This window comes from Ascaphus truei, chromosome 13 (assembly GCF_040206685.1).
Source record: "Ascaphus truei isolate aAscTru1 chromosome 13, aAscTru1.hap1, whole genome shotgun sequence".
Classification (NCBI taxonomy): Eukaryota; Metazoa; Chordata; class Amphibia; order Anura; family Ascaphidae; genus Ascaphus; species Ascaphus truei.
The window spans coordinates 21,006,277-21,024,099 of NC_134495.1; the positions used below are offsets into that span (position 1 = coordinate 21,006,277).

The 17,823-nt window shown below is 47.7% G+C and overlaps 1 long non-coding RNA gene across 5 annotated transcripts in view; it reads left to right on the forward strand.

The window, feature by feature from the left end:
* The first annotated feature begins 3,869 nt into the window (after positions 1 to 3,869).
* Positions 3,870 to 17,823, forward strand: part of LOC142465005 (uncharacterized) — a 151,448-nt gene continuing 137,494 nt past the window's right edge. For all 5 annotated transcript variants that reach the window (XR_012787769.1, XR_012787767.1, XR_012787771.1 and 2 more), the window contains exon 1: positions 3,870 to 4,251. This is a non-coding gene — a long non-coding RNA (uncharacterized LOC142465005). The remainder of the gene's footprint in view (positions 4,252 to 17,823) is intronic.

Below are 17,823 nucleotides of genomic sequence, written 5' to 3' on the forward strand. Positions count from 1 at the left end.
GAGGGAGACGAGGGACAAGGAGAGAGTGAGACGAGGGACGGAGAGTGAGACAAGGGACACAGAGGGAGGGAGACGAGGGACAAGGAGAGAGTGAGACAAGGGACACGGAGGGAGGGAGACGAGGGACAAGGAGGGAGGGAGTCGAGGAATGGGGAGGGAGACGAGGGACAGGGAGATGATGGATGGGAGGAGTAGACGAGGGACGGAGAGGGTGACGAGGGACCTGGAAGGAGAAGAGGGAAAGGAGACAAGAGAAGGGGAGGAAGACGAGAGGCGGTGAGGGAGGTAGACGAGGAATGGGGAGGAAGGTAGACGAGGAACAGTGAGGCAGAGTTAGGACAGGGATGGAGACGAGGGAAAGGGAGGGAGACGAGGGTCACGGAGGGAAACAAGAGAGAGGGAGACAAAAGAAGGGGAGGGAGACGAGGGACGGGGAGAGGAGAGGGAGACAAGAGAAGGAGACAAGGGATGGGGAAAAAGACAAAGGACTGGGAGGGAGGGGAGGGACAAGGAGGGTGACGAGAGACAGGGAGAGAGACGAAGAACGAAGATGGAGGGAGATGAAGGGAAGGAGACGAGGGACTGGGAGGGAGACGAGGAATGGGGAGGGATAGGGAGACGAGGGACGGAGGGAAACAAGGGACAGGCAGGAGATGAGAGGGAGACAAGAGAAAGGGAAGGAGACGGGGGATGGGGAGAGAGGGAGACGAGATGGGAAGGGAGACGAGGAACAGGGAGAGAGGGACAGAAGGGGAGGGAGGCGAGGGACAGGGAGGGAGATGAGGGACAGGGAGGTTGATGAGGGACAGGGAGGGAGAAGGACAGGGAGGGAGAAGAAGGACAGGGAAGGAGGGAGACGAGGGACAAGAAGGAAAGGAGACGAGGGACGGGGAATGAGACGAGACGTGGAGAGAGATGGACAGGGAGGGAGGGAGACAAGGGGCAGGGAGGGAGGAACAGGTAGGGAGACGAGGGATGGCGAGGGTGATGGGGATGGAGAGGGAGACGACGGACATAGGGAGAGAGACAAGGGATGGGAACGGAAACGAGAGACTGAGGGTGACGAGGGATGGAGGGAAATGAGGGACAGGAAGGGTAGGGAGACGAGGAACAGGAATGGAGAGGAGGGACAGGTAGGGAAGTATAGGGAGGAAGACCAGGGACGGGGATAAGGCACAGTGAGCGTAATGAGGGACGGGGGGGGGGGAGACAGACAAGCTACGGGGACGGAAACAAGAGAGGGTGACGAGGGATGGAGAGAGATGAGGGCCAGGGAGGGAGGGAGACAAGGGACGGTGACGAGGGACGGGGAGGGTAGGGAGACGAGGTACGGGGATGGTGACGAGGCACGGGGAGGGCGACGAGGGAGGGGGACGGTGGACTGGGAGGGTGACGACGGACGGGGAGGGATACGAGGAACGGGGAGGGTAGGGAGTCGAGGGACGGTAGGGTGACAAGGGACGGGGAGGGAGACAAGGGATGGGGAAGGAGAGGAAGGGCGGGGAGGGTGACGATGGACGGGGAGGGATACGAGGAACGGGGAGGGTAGGGAGTCGAGGGTGACAAGGGACGGGGAGGGAGACAAGGGATGGGGAAGGAGAGGAAGGGCGGGGAGGGAGACGAGGGACGGGGAGAGTGATGAGGAGGGAGACAAGGGACGGGAAGAGCGGAGACAATGAGGGTGACGAGGGATGGAGGGTGATGAGGTACGGGGAGGGTTTCAAGGTACGGGGATGGAAATGAGAGACGGAGGGTGACGAGGGATGGAGGGAGATGAGGAACAGAGAGGGACAGGGAGGGAGACGGTGACGAGGGATGGGGAAGGTAGGGAGACGAGGGACGGAGATGAGGGACAGGGATGGAGAGGAGGGAAAGGTGGGGAGGGAGAAGAGGTACGGGGATGGTGACGGGGCAAGGGGAGGGTGTCGAGGGATGGGGAGGGAAACGAGGGGCGGGGAGGGAGACAGTGGACGGGGAGGGTGACGAGGGACAAGGAAGGAGACGAGGGAGACGAGGGCCTTAAAGGAGACGAGGGACAGGGGGGGTAGGGAGTCAAGGGACGGGGAGGGTGACGAGGGATGGGGAGGGAGAAGAGGGATGGAGACCGACATGAGGGATATAGGGCGGGGAGGAAGACAAGGGTCGGGAAGGAGGGGAAGGACAGGGAGGGAGACGAGGGATGGGGAGGAAGCCGAGGGACGAGGAGAGAGACAAGGGTCAGGAAGGAGGGGAAGGGCGGGGAGGGAGACAAAGGACGGGGACAGAAACGAGAGACTGAGGGTGACGAAGGATGGAGGGAGATGAGGGACAGGGAGGGAGACAGAGAACGGTGACGAGGGAAGGGGAGGGTAGGGAGATGAGGGACAGGGAGGGAGATGAGGGACGGGGAGGGAGACGAGGGACGGGGAGGGAGACGAGGGACGGGGAGGGAGACGAGGGACGGATAGAGGGAGACGAGGCATGGGGAGGGAAGAAGGGGAAGGGTGGGGAGGGAGACAAAGGACGGAGATGGAAACGAGAGACTGAGGGTGACGAGGGATGGAGGGAGATGAGGGACAGGGAGGGAGACGAAGACGAGGGACGGGGAGGGAGATGAGGGAGAGGTAGGGAGGGAGACGCGGGACGGGGAGGGAGACGGTGACGAAGGACGTGGACAGTGACGAGGGACAAGGAAGGGAGGGAGAAGAGGGATGGGGAGCGAGATGAGGGATGGGGAGGGAGACGAGGGAAGTAAGAAAGAGGGAGAAAGAGCGAGAGAGAAAAGGTAGAGGGATAAGAAGACAGAGTTCACATGAGAGAGATGGGGAGACGAGATGTAGATTGAGGAGAAGAATATTACACTTAGGTGCATCCATCAGATATGTTACAAAGTGAAAGCATTTAACCATATAACACTTTCCACTATATACTTTGTATTTTATTGTGTGTTTAAAATCCCAAGTATGACTGCTTTCTTTTTATTGACAAAACTTGAATTCCATTAAAACAAACCGTATATTTGAAAGGCTCTTCCACTCTGTTCTTTACAAACAAACCTTTGAAATGGGTCTCAAAGACCTTTCCACTTATTTAGCAGACTCCCGTGAAATCGGATACAATACTAATTAATTATCAAACGTTTAAACTATATGTATGCGTGAGTAAATGTGTAATGTTGCACCTTTATAGAATGATGCAGATTTCTCTCTGATAAGCAGGATATCTCATTTTTCATCTCCAGGCACCAGAAAGATCCACAGAAGTTGCTGAAGTGTGAGTTCTGCAGGGTGGCTGCTGTTCAATCCAGGCCTGCTCCTTACGACTGCCTGTTTATAACCCTGTCTCCATACACCTCTGGACCCTTTCAGGCTATTTATTACCTGTCACCACGCCCTCTCCCGGGGTCCGTTAGGGCGGTAAGATGCTGGTGGGTTTAGTTTGGTCTTGAAGAGCGCGCGGGTTGGAGCGGGAAGAGGCGCATGGCATGTGTTTGCGCGGGAAGAGGTGCGTGACATGTGTGCGCGGGAAGAGGCGCTTGGACGGAATGAGGCGCGTGAACGGGAATTGGGGGGGGCGTGGCATGTGTCTACGCGGGAAGAGGCGCTTGGACGGAAAGAGGCGCGTGAACGGGAATTGGGGGGGGAGGGAGAGGCGCTTGGGCGGGAAGAGGCGCGCGGGTGGGTATAGGCCGGGAAGAGGCGCGCGGGTGGGTATTGGGCGGGAAGAGGCGCGCGGGTGGGTATTGGGCGGGAAGAGGCGCGCGGGTGGGTATTGGGCGGGAAGAGGCGCGCGGGTGGGTATTGGGCGGGAAGAGGCGCATGGGTAGGTATTAGGCGCGCGGGCGGGTATTGGGCGGGAAGAGGCGCGTGGCCGGGTATTGGACGGGAAGAGGCGCGTGGGCGGGTATTGGATGGAAAGAGGCGTGTGATGGGAAAGAGGCGCGCGTGGGCGGGTATTGAACGGGAAGAAACAAGTGAGCGGGATTGGATGGCAAAAAGCACAGCTCACCGAGCCTCGTGTATCAGGCAGACAGGAAGCGTGAGGGAGGGAGTGAGGGACAGGGCTCGTGTTGGACTTTCAAGGAGGGAGGTGAGACAGGCTGCAAAGAGACCTGAGTTTGGGGACTGCGAATGCGATCATTACATGAGTAACCTGAGACCTGACATCAGACCTGAGTGATGGAGACAGCCTTCTCTGGAGTGGGACTGTTTTATAATTACTGAGACCATCTTCAATGGAATGAGACTGTCCTCAATGGAATAAGACTGTCTGGTAAGTACTGAGACTATCTTTATAACTACTGAGACTGTCCTCAATAGAGTGAGACTAATAACTACTGAGACTCTTCAATGGAGTGAGACTGTGTAATAACTACTGAGACTGTCTTCAATGGAGTGAGACTGTGTAATAACTACTGAGACTGTCTTCAATGGAGTGAGACTGGTTGATAACTACTGTGACTCTTGAATGGAGTGAGCCTTCTCATATGTGACATAGACATGCATACTCCCTGTAAGTGACACTGAGCCTTCATTGCACTTCACCTGAGGCAGGTAGGGATCCAGCAGGTGAGCAGTGGGGACTTAAGGACTCTGCAGCAGACAGGTTTAACCCCTTTAGTGCTGCATGCCAGCGACGCAGTGTGTAGAGAGACACACAGGACTAAACCTGCCCATGTGAACCTCTACGCTGCCAGGACGCACTGTGTTGCAGGCCCTTCTGGCAGCAAAGGGGTTAATAAGCAAAAAGCATTAATTTGAAAACATTTAAATGAAAAGATTGACCAAAGATGTGTGTATATACAGCAAAAAAAGGGTCTGCAGTAGACAATCGTAGATTAATGAAACATCAGGCAACCAATGTACTCCAGAGCAACGTACGTTTCGGACCAACAAGGTCCTTTCTCAAGCTTGACAAGGGACCTTGTTGGTCTGAAACGTACGTTGCTCTAGAGCAGGGGTGTGCACAAAGTTTTTAACCTGCGCCCCCCTGCCTGCCTACCTCCCGGCTCGGGACCCCCCATCTCCTCGGCTCCGGCGTCAAATGATGTCGCAGGGTCATGTTACCCCGCGGTTACCATGGCAACGCGTCATCAGGTAGGAGAGGCTGCAGAGGCCTCGCCTGGTCCCCCGGCATTTCATTTAAATGCCTTGGGGGAGAGCGGGGGACCTCTAGCTGCCGCGCCCCCCATGGAAATTCTCCAGCTACCCCATGGGGGTACGCGCCCCACCTTGCGCACCCCTGCTCTGCAGTACATTGGTTGCCTGATGTTTCATTAAACTACGATTGTCTATTGGAGAGTGCTGCAGACTCTTTTTTTTTGTTGCTGTGTATCTACTTGACTGGTTGGTGTTCCTTGTCCTTCTGCGTGCACCTCCATTTCTGCTAAGTATATACTATATTTTATTTTCTTCATACAGTTTTGTGTTTGAGTGCACCCAGTATTTTGTATTATTCATATATATATGTATATATATATATGTATATATATCGCGGACACATCCAGTATATGCTTTTCACTGTATATTTTGTGAATGCGACACATCTAAGCTTCTTCCCTTTCTTTTATAGGGAAGTAAAATTCTCCAGCGCTCTGGTTTTATTTGCCTTTTAGTCCCACTGTAAAAAAATAAATCCTATTATGTGCATAATATAAGGAAAACTCTAATGCATGAAACACAATCTATGTAAAGGGTCACCGCAGACAAGCCCTTTGTGATGCTGCTGCGGAGCACTTGACACTGTTTGGATGGAGCATCTTGTTAACCCCATCGCTGCCAGAACGGTGAACTTGCGTTGCATCGCAGGTCTCCTCCAAGGGTTAACAAGATTCCACTCGCTTTCCACCGTTCTTCGATTCGCATCACAAAGCGCTACAATGACATCCACTTTTATTCCGGGGCATATAAAATGGCCGCTATTTTGCCTTCAGGTGTGGCATGCATACGTTATGAGAAACGTGATACTTTTTGCTTACGGTCGAGCCTGCGATGCTGGGAGTGCTTTGAGAGCCTGTGTTTTTAATTTTTTTACTAAAATATATATACTAAAAAAAACTAAAATATTGGAGGAATTGCATATTTTTTTTGCATAGTAGCGTGGCATGGCCTTCTGGCAACACTAGGGTTAAAAATAACCAAATATAGAGTTTCAGGTATTTTAGTTCTTTAAATGTTCCTCTTTTTGTGAAAACAAACAGGAAAAAAAATTGGTACCTGGAGGAATTTCCACTTTAACCATTTCTTTGTCTGAGGTCCCAGCAATGCGTTGGTGCATCTCTCCCCCTGGCAGCAGAAGGGTTAAAAGGAGCTCTCAACCCCCCACAAAAAAAAAATATATATATATATGTAGAGGTAACAGTACCGTGTTAGCCGAGCTAAAATAATCAAAAATTAATACGCGATACCGTTCTGTGGCTGACGACATTGTTTTATTTGTGCGAGCTTTCGAGATACACTGATCTCTTATATATATATATAAACGAAGAGTAACGTGAGTAAGTTGAAGACTGCGTGTTATTGTCAGGAAGGAGATGGGGCGAGTGAGCGGAACAAGACATGGCACATATAATAATAGGACTTGCGCAGAGCGAGGAGGACAAGCGACGGCTCCGTGATAAGGTGGCGATTTGACAACAAAGAGACAGGGAAGGAAATAGAAAGAGATGTGAAAAACAGAAGGAGCAGCGAGGGAGGGGAAGAGCGAGAGGCCCGGACATCAGAGGGTGGGGGGGGGGGGGGGGAGGGGTTGAGAGGAGGAATACTGATACAAAGTGTGTACAGGTCTCATAAAAAGATGATAATGAGCCCTAAAGGTAGACCAGAAAGCCTAGGGAAAACGGAGCCGGATAGTAAAGCAGAGAGTGCATGTGGAAATGCTGAAAGTAAATAACACTTGTTGGGACCGTGGTGAGTACCTGTCTTGGAAACGTGTCACACATGTGTTCAATTAAATACTTTGCTGTCAGCGAAGCCAGGAACACGTGGCAGCCAAGAGATACAAAACTAAATGGATGCTAATGTTGTGAAGGCAGGAATACGAAGTGGTTGTTCGGTCAAATTAAATAACTGCCGTTTGTACAAATCCTAATTATGTGTACAACTTAAAAAAAAATGTATTTATGTAATGGATTTAGTAATTATTTAATGGAGTGTGGTAGAGATTCTGTATACTGTGGGGACCTCAGAACAACACGTATTCGTCCATACTAAGGAATTGTACCAAATGAGAGCAGACCTGCTTTGCATCATCATATTAAAGCTTTATTGTTGCTCTCTGGATATATGTGTTGGTACCTACCTCTAGTGAAGGATATGGTTGGTGTACATCGAAACGTTATCCACAATGAAACGTAAGTGTAGTAATACCAAATAAGTATTCTACGTTATAACTGGTCCCCTAATGCGGGTAATTCAGTGTACTCTTTCACCATTGTCCTAAAAAACCCTTTTAAAGTCAAATGGGAGTTTATGATCGTCCACTTCAGAGTACAGGCAGTCCTCGGTTATCCAACAGAATCCGTTCTGGAAGTAGCGTTGGATAGTGAAACCATTGTAAAGTGAGTCAAAAGTTAATCAGTGGCGGTGAGCATTGGATAACGCATTCAGGTGTCGAAAAACGGCCCTTAGGGTTGCATTTTAAAGCGTTGGATATGCTATTCTTTGTAAAATGAAATGTTGGATAACGAGGACTACCTGTATATTGAATTACCCCCTGAATTACCCCTTATGACAGAGCAGAGAGGACAAGATGTTTCACTCCCACAGAAATAATTATAATCCCTTAACAAATATGGGGAATTTATTTCCAAGCACATAACAAGCCAATGTTTTCTTTGGAGAGGATATATTTTCGAAGGGTTTTTGTTCCCAGACACCAATACAGTGGCAGATACTTTGTCTTCCACTCCTACGTTTCTAGATAGTCCGGAAATGCATAGCTAGGCATTGAAATAACAATCCTCCCCTGACGGCAGCCAGAGAGGTTTGCCGTGCATTGTATTGCTTCTGCAATATGGACAGTGATTAGGATAAGTGGGAAGGTGGAGAAAGATGTTTTCCACGGAGGGTAATTTTAACCAAAGAAATATAGATTGAAAAATTATTTTTTGTAATTAGTCCTAATTCACAGTTGTAATTGTACTTTACTTAAATTGTTAGATCTCTTAAGTAGGGATTTTGTCTACTTTATGCATAGGGATTTAGAGACTTATTTACCAAGCGGTGCTAAGCCAAACAATTGTTTAGCTCAGGATGACACCTTAAAAAAGGTCTTTCCGACACCATAATGTGTCACATGGCATAGCAGAGCTTATTACATTATGGCTTCAGTCCATTTTATTTGTACTTTTTTGTTCCCCTTAAGTTTGTATTGGTTAGGGGCTAACATCTCTATTTCCATGTAGCTGCATACGTACCCATCACTATAAAAAATATAATGCTTATTATAACAAAGTGCACTAGTAGGAGGATAACCAGCAAAGCAGGAAATCACGACTTGAGCATTTTGTCAAAACAGCTTTCTGTTTGCACCCACTCAAAGCCAAAGCCGCCAGCTGCACATTTGGACCCTCTGACTCTAGTTGATGTGGCGTGGTTGACAAAAAAAGCCCAATAAGCACATGTACTGGGGTGACAATAAGCACCTTTTCCCAATGACTGTTTTTTTCCTCTCATAGACCCATTACTGTCCATTTTGCAGTCTCTAAAACAGGAGTGGTTTTTAGGATATCCCTGCTTCAGCACAGGTGGCACACTCAGAATGACCGAGCTACCTGTGCTGAAGCAGGGATATCGCCAATACCTGGCCTGTTGGTGGCCCTAGAGGACTGGAGTTGGCCACCCCTGCTTTAAGACTACAACTGTCTTTTTTTGCCCATGCCTATCAATCTCTGATCCCATTGTTCCCTTCTCAAAGTTTCCTATTTCTGTCCCTTATGCACAGTCACCAAGATATCACTTTCATCTGTCGCTGTTCCCTGGCTCTCTCTGCCCCAATACTCTTTCTCACCACAGTTGTCCCTATCCCAGGTCAGCGTATTTGCCCAGTCTGTCCTTATTTTATACTACATGCAGGGGAGTCTGGAAGATGGCCTGACTTCACCTAAATGCCTCTCTGGGATGCAGATACTGTTGCCAGCAACAATCATTTAATCTCATCATTTTGGATGAAATATTGAACCCCAATGACGCAGTGTTGCTTTCCTCCCTCAGAGCAGAGTCTGCTCCCTGCCTTGCCGCTGCTTTATGAAATATGACATTCCGTTTTCCGTGCCAGAATGGCAGAACATGGCACTCTCCATTTGTCTCTCTCAGTTACTTGTCACCACGTCCTTTGTCACCGTATCTTATCAGTAGGCAGCTTTCCTGTGTTTTTTCCTTCACCATCTGCCCCGGAGCCTTGGGAAAAGGTGTGGGGGGGGGGGGGGGGAGGGGGTGATTTTTATCATCAAACAATATAAAAATAACATCTCACAAAAGCAGGGGACACAAGCGGCTTTTGGAATTTCACGGTTGAAATATTTGGGTTAAGAGATCAATTCAGATCTGATGGTTTTATTGGAGCCAAAAGGGAAACAAAATTATGTTAAAAAAAAAAGCAATAAAAGTCTAGAATCCATTGCCAAATACACAATATTTGTTAAAGGGGGAAAAATGCAGTTTGAATCGGGTACACCTGATAAATATGATGCCGTTTTTCTTCCTCCGTTTTGACGGTGTGGGTGATTTTGATGAACTTTTATATAATCACTCCCCATTTCACTCGATGCAAATTATTCTATCGTTCATGCAACATACATTAATACATTGATACACTCATGCATACTTTGTGAGTTGTTTATGAAATTCTCCCAGGTGCAAAACTGAGGCAATAGTGGTGCAGGAAACCGTACAAGATATCTATAAAGAAAATTCCATTGCCTTTGAACAGGCTGCTTATGGGTGAAACTTGCACTGTTGCTGTCCATACAATGGTTATATATGTTGGGGACTTGTATACATCTGTCTACACCCACATTGCACATAAATAGAAGGAACATTACCTAAAATTGAAAACTGGCAATGATTAGAGGAAAGCAAAGCTAGCTGCTGAGTTACATGAAGCCCATAGCTTTTCTTCCTTTAAACAGTACATTATGATTTTGTATCAGTTTCTGCTTCTAACAAGCCTCGGTGTGCCATGAACAATGCAGTTTTCATGGCACACAATGGGGCTCTGTTCTGGCAAATGAGGAAGAGTTGATAGATACGGAGACATCCCAATGTGAGGCTGGGACACGGTGCTGTTAGAGGGAAAGCCGGCTTATTCTGCTTTAAAGTGGGGCTGCTGAGTGCTGTAGAAAGAGAAAAAGGTGCACACTGCACTGAACCTTCCATTCACACAGTTATCTCTTCATGTTATTCTCTCTATATAACAGCCTCCAGTTTGACCCTCTGCAAAGGTGCAAGATGCTGAAGGGGCTACTTTTGTAACCCTGTCAATGCCACATGACTTACAATTTCTTTAGCAGGCCCTTTTGCTGCTGAACAAGTTAAGAGGGGACCTGTCACCTTATTAATCCTCTGCCCCAGGTTTATTCAACCCTGCATGCAATTTACTTCTTACCCCTTCTGACCCATCCTCTTACCTTTTTTCTCTACCTGTTGCCTTCTGAAGTTCTCTTTAATGCCTGTACTTCCATCCTCTCTACCCTTGCCTTTCCTGCTCCCTCTTTCTTTTTAAGAGTCGGACCATCATGTCTTCTCTCCGCAGTCTCCAAGCTCTGCAGCTTGCTTCTCTTGGATTCTCACTCCTGCCTATTTTGCCTACTCATTAGGATCCCCACAACTACTTTCCAAGCCACTCTCCCTTTTAGGTACTAAGTTGCTTTTGGTTCTGTAACTGACTCCATTGTATGTCATCTTAATCTTCCCCTCAGGGATACATTTTGCCTTGTTACCTGAGTGGTAACACTGTCTCCCTGTGTTCCCATGGCTAAGGATTCTGGGATACAATTGTCTGAGCAGGTAAGAAGTAGGATGTGTTCATTGTGTGCCGGGTGTTGTTTCTGCAGCAAAGCTACAATAAGAGCACAGTCTCTTTTTCATGTCATTGGCATGGTCTCTTGTGACCCCTCTTGATCAACCTTTGACCCCTGATTTTGACCTCTTGGACAGAAGTCGGCTATTGACAACCTGTCAGAGGACAGGTAGTCAATAGCAGAATGGCCCCCCCGGGATATCATCCCAGCCACTAATGCAGTGCTCATTGTGCAGCCATGGAAAACAATTGTAGGGATTATGGGAAGCAAGAGACCAAACTGTGATTCACAAGAAGTTTTCCAGTCCCTGCTACCGGACTTTTGTCCAAATTGTTGCCAGAGTGTAAACAGGTGTATTAGAATATTGCGTGTTCATATAGCTGTGTGACTGGATCTATGTGACAACAGGTATGTCAGCAATAATGTGTTTTATATGTGACTGACAATAAATATGTCATAGTATTGTTGTAGGTATATTTGTGTGAGTGTTATTAGGAATTAAGACGTATATGAGAATTCCCGTGTGCGTATGTACACGTGTGTTACAGTCTTTCAGTGTGTGTTGCACTATCTAGACATGTGCAAATGTGTCCAGATTCGCTTTGCTCATAGTTTAATAAAAAAAAGTTAGAAAATTTGTGAAAAAGTTTAGTACATTTTTTTTTGGTAAAAAGTGGCCAGTTAAAGTGAAATTCGACATTTCTAACGGAATTGTAAAATTGACAGAGAAGAATCTATCCTGAAATATAGGGAGGGATGGGGAAAGCCAAAACACTCCTCTATACAAGACGTGGAGAGATACCTGTGAACACACCAGAGTTACCTGGGGAATAAGCTACCTTGCATATTTAAATCTGCTCATTTGAATATTTAAATTCGGTATTTTCCCAGTTATCTGGCGTGCTCACAGGTATCTCACACTGTGTTGTATTGCTCTTTTTTTTTTTTAACTTGGCAAACTTCTTAAAATTTTAGAATACATTTTTTAGCATCAACTAGCAATTACCGTTGTATAATTCTGTGTGTATATTTTAACAGCTGTGTGAATTCTGCATGCATGTGTGAATATTGGACTGCATGCTTGTGGATGTGTATTGATCACTGCAGGTGTGAATGTGGGTGCTATGTGCTGTACATTACTTTTGGATTAATATGTATATGTCTATGTCTGAACACATGTTGGGAGTTTCTGTTTGTGTGTATCTGTGCACTTTAGGCTGGGTGTACTAAAGCACTTGACTGCTTCTGTATGCCGATGCATGTGAATATATGTTATGTAGGTTGGTTTGTGTTATAGTATCTCAGTGCTTGTGTGTTGGCATTATGAATAGGTTGTGTGTGCATCTGTTTCCATTCTAGTACAGCTGTGACATATTTTTGGGTAATATTAAATATTTAACCGATGACTAACTTGTGTATTAGGGACACAAGAACACAACTTTCAGGAGAGGCTTGAACAATTTGTAAAGCCATTAAATCTCTCTCGCCTCTGGAAATCAACAGTAAGGTTTTTTTGTTGTTATTTTTTGCACTGTTTCAGTGATTATAAAATGAGAAGAGAACCTAAAAAATAGGGCATTTTTTATAATTTGGTTGGAACAGTAAATGCACCGTGGAGGAAACCAATAAAATGAAATAAGCAAATGGTGGCACCTTGGGACATGTGGAGGTCTTAGCTTCTTTATGACTAGACCCAGCATTGAATGAATGCTCCAGTACAATGTCAAGATAAAGACACGCCCGCATTTTATCGAAGATTAACAAGGTATTCTAATAACTTCAACATACATTCCTCCACCAGTTGTTCTTTTGCTGCCAGCATTGAGCAATCTTGTGCCCTCTTTCATCATTAGAAAATAATCTGTCATAACATCAGATACAATGTTACCGCTCCTCTCACAGGCCAATGTTGTGCACTATCCCATCCTGCTCTATTTGTTTATTCAAGCACTTGGCATTCAAGAGCTGGGGCTTTTCCTGGCTGTGCTATTGTGTCAGATTCTACTAAATGTCTATTTATTGGAGAGAGATGCATGTGTTTTTCTGAATGTGCAATTATTATGATTCACTTTATTGTGTCAGTCATGAATTCAACATTTTACAGAATTAGTATATAGATGGGTTTAAATACTGGGAGTTATTACATAACTGATGTACAAGCACCTGATGAAACGTAAATAGAAAGAGAGGTTATTGGCTGCTCCAATTAAGTATTTGCTTTTCTAAACCTGTATCTTACCTGCTGGCGAAAGCGAGAAACGCTAAGCCCGCATCCATAGTATGAGCGATGGCGCAAGCGACGTTGCGCGCGCCGAAAACAAAAGGCCGCAAGGTAATGCACACGGCCATAGACCGCGTCTGCACGAGAGTGACGGGGCGGCTGATACTTTGCGAGATAATTTTTTTTATTTTGCTGCCCGACGACCGAGTCACGTGCGCGGTTCAGCCAATGGGGGTGAACCGCTCACGTGATGTCATGGGCACACCCTCACCACACTCCCTATCGCGCAGTCCTACAGGCTACGGATCGCTTGTAGTACAGGCGCACGTGACATGTGCTCCTTCTCGCGCGCACCTGTACTATATCCGAGGCCTAAGGTTTTTGGTACTTTTTTCTTTGTTATGTCACTTGTCAGTGGGACTGAATAGTTAGTTCTTTCTTTATATCTTCCTGTAAGAGATATGTGCAGAGGTACATATAATGGAGACTGGGTGAAATTATATCTTGGCTTTATTGAGCCTGTTTCTTTATCCAGGCAAAACATACAAAAATAACAAACCCCTATCCCTTTGTAAGGGCTAACTTACTTCCCCAGACCATATCTGCAGGACTGGAGGGATATTCCCATTACCAGCCTATCACCCTAAAGTTTCAGGAAGTACCTTAAGCAGGTGGCCCTCCATGTCAGCCTCTGGCAGGTTCTGGGTCTTGTGTCCAGGAAATATAGGTCTCCGGGTGTCTTCATGTCAGCACAGCCTTTGTGCTCAAGACAGTGTCGGTGTGCAGGCTTCTCCGCTCTCCTTCTATCAGCTCTAATGTGAGCTAAGGAATCGCTCTCCTGTGCCTCACATGAGGCTTTTTACAGAGCTCTCATTAGTCTAACTATCTCTGCTGGATTCTCAGAGCTCTGAGGCTGCTTTATTTAAACAGGGATAAGTCCTGGTTACATACCTCCCCTGTTTGTGGGAAGCTCAGGCTTGCCACAGCTAAACCGTATACTTCCACTCTCACTCGAGATATCTCTGCAGCTCGAATAAGAGTGGATGGAGGAAGAGAACCCTTAGTTCCACTGGGATTAGGGCCCTTTCTCCAGGTCAGTAATGTCTCCTCAAGAAGGTGCTTGAGCTCAGCACTCTTCAGTCACTCGAGGAGGACATTTCCCAAGCACAGTCTTTCTTCTGACCGCTTGGTACTTATTTTCTCCTGCGTCTGGCAATCCTTTCTTCCCTGAGTTTAGGGTGACCACCTGCACTGGGATACCTTTCCCCGGCGAGCTCATCTAGCAGCTCATCCATGCGGGGCATGGGGTAGGCATTCGACACCGTCTGAGCGCTGAGCTGCCGGTAGCCCACACAGACCCGAGTGGACACGTCCTTCTTAGGTACCATGACTACCAGGGAAGCCCAATGACTCTGAGACTGTACAATTACCCCTAGGGCCAGCATCTTCTCTACCTCCTCTATGCTACACTTCACCTCTGCTGATATCTGATAGGCATTCTTTTGCAGAGGTCTCTTATCCCTGGTGTGGACTGGGTGATCAGTGATATGGGTCTTGCCCGGCTTATCTGTGAACGGGTCCTTGACCTGATCTAGCATAGCTCGTGCCTGCACCCGCTGGGGTGCCTCAAGCTGGGGACCTATCCCTACCTGCTCTACTGTGCCCCCATCCTAGCTTCCCCTAGGAGGCTACAGATAGCCAGCACCGATGCCGCACTCTAGAAATACTCCTTAAACATATTAATGTACGAGGTTCTATGTCTCCCTGCCTCATGATCTAACTGTACAACATAGTTGCACTCGTTCATCCGCCGGAGTACCGTATATGGGTCAGCCCAGGCAGCCACGAGTTTGTTCTGCCGAGTGGGCTTCAGAACAAGCACTTGCTACCCAGGATTGAACTCTCTTTTATGGGCATTTTTATCATACCAAGTCTTCTACTTGGTTTGAGCATCCCTAAGGTTAGCCTGTGCTAACCCCATGAGCCGGTTTAGTCGGTCTCTGAGAGTTACTACATACTGTAGCACAGAAGCATCAGTAGTAGTAGTCTCCCCTTCCCATCCCTCATGGAACAGGTCAAGCGGTCCACGGACCCTGCAACCGTATAGGAGCTCAAAGAGTGAGAACCCGGTGGATTCTTGCGGTACCTTTCGGTAGGCAAATGGCAAACGCTGTAAATTAATCTCCCAGTCTTCCTGTTGTAACGCTTGTGCTCACCACAAACAAGGCGGGACCCCGGTACTGAGGTGGGAAAGTACGAAACTGCGCACCCACAGCAGCGGAGGCACACCTGGAGGGTAGATCGTCAGCATAGCCGGGTCCGGGTTGGAGAGATTGGGTTAGTCCAGATACTTTATACTAAATGACTTGCCTAGGCGCCACAGCTGTCTAATAAATTATAAAGTATAATTCAGTGAATAAAATGATGTTACCCGACAGGGTACTTCTCAAACCTTCCAGGGAAATATGCTCGGATTTCCCACAAGTACAGTCGTGATTGGTTGTGGAAAGTGAGCGACCCAGTCAGGAAAAACACATGTGAATAAAAAACATATATAAAAAACAAATTAATGTGCAGTATTGTGATTCATTACTAAATAAATGTGCAAAGATCTTGGCTCTAAGGGAGAACCTACTTACAACACAGTGAAGGGTAAGTTAACTTATTTCAGATACTTATAGACGATGAAATGATTTGTGAGGTTTTCTTTGTGTAGGACTTTTTCTCCCCTCTTGAACTTCCCTTCAGAGGGTTACTCCAGGAAAGGTGTAGCTCAATTTCCCATGGTATGCATGTAAGAGAGGAGCAGAAAAAAAACGGCCAATAGTATAGGTTGCAGAGAACAAAATTTTATAGGCAATGAGATCGTAGGACATGTACTCACATTCAGTACACTGATATCATGCACATAAAGGTTTCTTTTGCGCTATGTGCGCCCGCTGTGATGTCTCCCTGTCCTCCTCTGTTCTTAGTGCTGCCGTCGCCAATGGCGTCTGACGTCACTTCCGGATGGTATCTGGTCGCATCCGTTGGTAGTGGACTGCGAGGCGCCGAACGGGGAATCACTGGGGAGTGCAGACGTCTAGGGTCTTTTGGTCTTCGCTTACAGTCAGCTGCAGCTTTGACTGGATAAGCTCTGGATCAGGCTCTACGCGTTTCGCTGCGTCATACAGCTTCGTCAGGCAGCACGTTTTTTTTCTGCTCCTCTCTTACATGCATACCATGGGAAATTGAGCTACACCTTTCCTGGAGTAACCCTCTGAAGGGAAGTTCAAGAGGGGAGAAAAAGTCCTACACAAAGAAAACCTCACAAATCATTTCATCGTCTATAAGTATCTGAAATAAGTTAACTTACCCTTCACTGTGTTGTAAGTAGGTTCTCCCTTAGAGCCAAGATCTTTGCACATTTATTTAGTAATGAATCACAATACTGCACATTAATTTGTTTTTTATATATGTTTTTTATTCACATGTGTTAGTCCAGATACTTGCCTAGGTCCGGGATAGAGCCCGTAGAATGGCCGATGTCCATTGTGCCGTGATCTTGGGTTGGAGCCGGGAGAGTAGTAGCGTATCCAAAAGCCGTGGTCAAGGATGGAGAGGTTCGGGTAATCAGAGACAAGCCGGGGTCGTTATCCAGAGAGGGTCCAATAGTCAAGCTGGGTGGTACACGTGAAAGTAACTGGAAAGAAAACCGCAAAGCACAAGGCAAGGCAAAACAGAACGCAGGAACACAGGGCTACACAGGTTATGCTCAGCGATGAGGAAGTGAAAGAGCAGGGTTTAAATAGAGATGCATGACTGGGATTGAGAGGCGGAGCAGAGGTGCAGCCTCTGGAGGCAGAGATTGGCTGCAAGGCATAGGAGACAGGTGTGTGTACTTGCTTGCAGCTGGGGAGCGGTGCACAACGTCACGTGTGCACGCCGCGCGCGAGAGACGCGCGACACGACCGGGGCCGGAGTCAAGCTCCGTGGTGCGGGTAGAAGAGCTGCGTGTGCGCGTGCGCTCTGTAAACAGAGGGGGGGACTGAGATTCAGCAGGTAAGGAGGGAACACACCTGTTCAGCTTCTACATAGGTTTGCAGTATCTGCTTCAGGGTACCATTGACCTGCTCACACAGTCTGTTGGTCTGGGGGTGGTAAGAGGCCATGCGGAGGGTTGTCACCCCACACGCCTCCCAGAGACAGTGGAGCAATTCAGACATGAATTAACTGCCCTGATCAGTTAGAATCTCGCTAGGGAACCCTACCCATGAGAAAATCCCTATCAGTGCTACTGCCACCTTCTTAGCTTCGATCGAGGACAGTGCCACAGCCTCAGGGTATCGGGTCACAAAATCGACCAAGGGAGGATGTAGCGCTTCCCCGTCCAGCTAGGGACCAGAAGAAGTGCCACAATATTGACTGCTACCCATTGGAAAGGTTCACCGGTAGTGGGTTCAGGGAGACCCTCACACGGTCACCTGACTTGCCTACTCGTTGGCAGGCATCTGTAACCGGTGCTCACCACAAACAGGACAGGACCGCAGGGCTGAGGTGAGGATGTTTGAATACACCGACCAAAGAACCAAGCAACCGCGTCCGGATTGCAGAGCCGTAGTCG